Genomic DNA, 3,108 nt, shown 5'->3' with positions numbered 1-3,108 from the left:
CTATAGTCACAAGTTTAAGAAAACAGTCCCCTTCCCAAAAAGAAAGTAAATTCAAAAATAAGAAGCTACTCTTGCTCCAAATGTACAAAAATCAATGTTAAAAAAAAAAAAACAGGAAACATGCAAAAGCAAGGTGATATAACACCTTCAAAGAAACACAATAATTCTTCAGCACTATATCCTAACCCAAAAGAAATCCTCAGTATGCCACATAAAGAATTCAAAATATTTTTCTTTTTTTGTTAATAATTCAAAATATTGATTTTAAAGAAGTTCACTGAGATGCAAGACAAATCTGAAAAACAAAGAACTCAGAAAATCAGTCCAGGAAGTGAACAAGAAATTTACCAAGGAGGCAGATTTTTTTTTAAAGAACCGAACAAAACCTGTGGAACTGAAAAACTCATTGAAGGAAATAGCAAATACATTATTTAAAAAGCTTTAATGATATAGGCTAGATCAAACAGAAAAAAACATTTTCAGAAGTTAAAGGTAGATCTTTTTTAAAAAAAAACTTTTATTTTAGATTTAGGGATACATGTACAGGTTTATCATATAAGTAAATCACATGTCATAGGCATTTGGTGTATGGATTATTTTGTCACCCAGGTAAGAGATATAGTACACAATAGGTAGCTTTTTAAATCTTCACTCCCCTCCCACTCTTAACCCTCAAGTAGACCTGTGTCTTTTGTTCCCTTCTTCATGCCCATGTGTACTCAATATTTATCCCACTTATAAAAGTGAGAACATGCAGTATTTTGTTTCCTGTTCCTGTGTTAGTTTGCTTAGGATAATGGCCTCCAGCTTTATCCATGTTGCTGCAAAGAACATGATTTTATTCCTTTTTGTAAATGCATAGTATTCTGTGGTATATATGTACCACAATTTCTTTTTTTTTTTGGCAGAGCTAGCTGAGGTTTTATTTTGGACCAAAAAAAGAAGCAATTGAATTGTTTTATAGCTGGAGGCATGGGCAAGGGGAGACCCACGTAGTAAACTCCCCTGTGGGTGGGCTGAGGGCCCTCAGGTGGGTCTCCTGTTCCCAGTGGTACCCTACATAGCGGTCTCCCTCCCAGGCTCTGGGGCAGCACAGGAGGGGTAGGCTGGGAGGGGGTGCCGCAGCTGTTCACTTGGGCAGGAGGTCAGAGGACTCGGACACAAGCTTCCCATTGCGTGTCTCGATCTTCTTCACAACCATGGCCCTGGAGGAGCTGGTGCGTCTGAAGGAGCTGGAGCCCGCACCAGAGCCAAAGTTGGAGCCCAGGCCGTAGCTGAGGCCTGGGCTTGTGAGGCCCCCATAGGCGGAGCTCAGACCACCTGCATAGCCGCTGGTGGTCTTCATATGAAGACTCATGTTCTGCATCCCAGACTCCAGCCGGCTCTCCTCTCCCTCCAGCAGCTTCCTGTAGGTGGCGATCTCGATGTACAGGGCCAGCTTGACGTTCACCAGCTCCTGGTACTCACGCAGCTGCCGTGCCATGTCTTGCTTGGCCCGCTGCAGGGCGGCCTCCAGCTCGGACAACTTGGCGTTGGCATCCTTAATGGCCAGCTCTCTACGCTGCTCAGCATCTGCAATAGCCGCCTCCAGGGAAGCCCTCTGGCCTTTGAGGCCCTCAATCTCAGCCTGGAGCCGGCTGATGTTCCGGTTCATCTCGGAGATCTCAGTTTTGGTGCACCGCAGGTCATCCCCGTGCTTCGCAGCCAGACTCTGCAGCTCCTCGTACTTGATCTGGTACATGCTCTCAGCCTCAGCCCGGCAGCGGTTGGCGATCTTCTTGTACTGTGCCTTGACCTCAGCAATGATGCTGTCAATGTCCAGGGAGCAGCTGTTGTCCATGGACAGCACCACAGATGTGTCCCAGATCTGGGACTGCAGCTCCCGGATCTCCTCTTCATACAGGTGCCTGAGGAATTTGATCTCATCAGTCAGCCCTTCCAGGCGAGACTCCATCTCTACCTTGTTCATGTAAGCTTCATCCACATCCTTCTTGATGAGAACAAATTCATTCTCCATCTCTGTACGCTTATTGATCTCATCCTCATTCTTGTTCTTGAAGTTCTCCACCAGCCCGTGCATGTTGCCAAGCTCCGCCTCCAGCTTCAGCTTCTCCTGGCCCAGAGTCTCCAGCTGCCGCCTGAAGTTGTTGATGTAACTCTCGAACATGTTGTCCATGTTGCTCCGAGCCGCCTTCTGCTGCTGCAGGAGGCTCCACCTGGTCTCCAGCATCTTGTTCGGCTGCTCCAGGAACCGTACCTTGTCGATGAAGGAGGCAAACTTGTTGTTGAGGGTCTTGATCTGATCCTTCTCCTGGGTGCGCACGGCCTGGATGTTGGGGTCCACCTCCAGGTTAAGGGGGCTCAGCAGGCTCTGGTTGACCGTGACTGCAGTGATGCCTCCCATGCCGCTGGCCCCACCATAGCCGCCGCCCAGGCCACCCCGAAAGCTGCTGCCTCCCACTCGGGAGAAGCTCGAGGAGCTGATGAGGGCACTGGGCCCACTCGTGTAGGAGCCGCTGCTGAAGGCCCGGGGGCCAGAGGTGGACACTTTGTAGGACTTCTGGGTCACCCTGACGGACATGGTGGATGCAGGAGTGGAGGCAGGTGGGCCGAACCAGGCAGAGATCCTAGAAGGAGTGGAGAATGTACCACATTTTCTTTATCCAGTCTACTATTGATGAGAATTTAGGTTGATTCCAAAAACAAAAAAAAACAAAAAAAACAGATCTTTCGGAAAAAAATGAAGTGAGACAAAAAATAAAAAAGAGGAAGAAAGAATAAGCAAAGACTACCCAAGAAAAGAGGGGAGAAGACCCAAATAAACAAAACCAGAGACGAAAAAGGAGACATTACAATTGATACCTATGCCAAAACCAGACAAGGACACAACAACAGCACAAAAAAAAAAACTCCAGACCAATATCCCTGATAAATATAGATGCATAAATATTCAACAAAATACTAGCAAACTAAATCCAATAGCACATGAAGAAAATAATACACTACAATCAAGTGGGTTTTATATTATGGATGCAAGGATAGTTATACATATGCAAATAAACAAATGTAATACATCTCAATATGATCATCTCAATAGATGCATAAAAA

General features: G+C 46.2%; 1 pseudogene across 1 annotated transcript; it reads right to left on the bottom strand.

The window, feature by feature from the left end:
* Window positions 1-888: 888 nt before the first annotated feature.
* Window positions 889-2,635, bottom strand: LOC112623049 (annotated as a pseudogene). The gene has a single exon (XR_003119079.1). The product of XR_003119079.1 is annotated as a keratin, type II cytoskeletal 8 pseudogene (transcript).
* Between the last annotated feature and the right edge of the window lie 473 nt (window positions 2,636-3,108).

This window comes from Theropithecus gelada, chromosome 4 (assembly GCF_003255815.1).
Source record: "Theropithecus gelada isolate Dixy chromosome 4, Tgel_1.0, whole genome shotgun sequence".
Lineage (NCBI taxonomy): Eukaryota > Metazoa > Chordata > Mammalia > Primates > Cercopithecidae > Theropithecus > Theropithecus gelada.
Note: the sequence above shows the minus strand (reverse complement) of the source record. Positions and strands in the feature narration are given on the sequence as shown.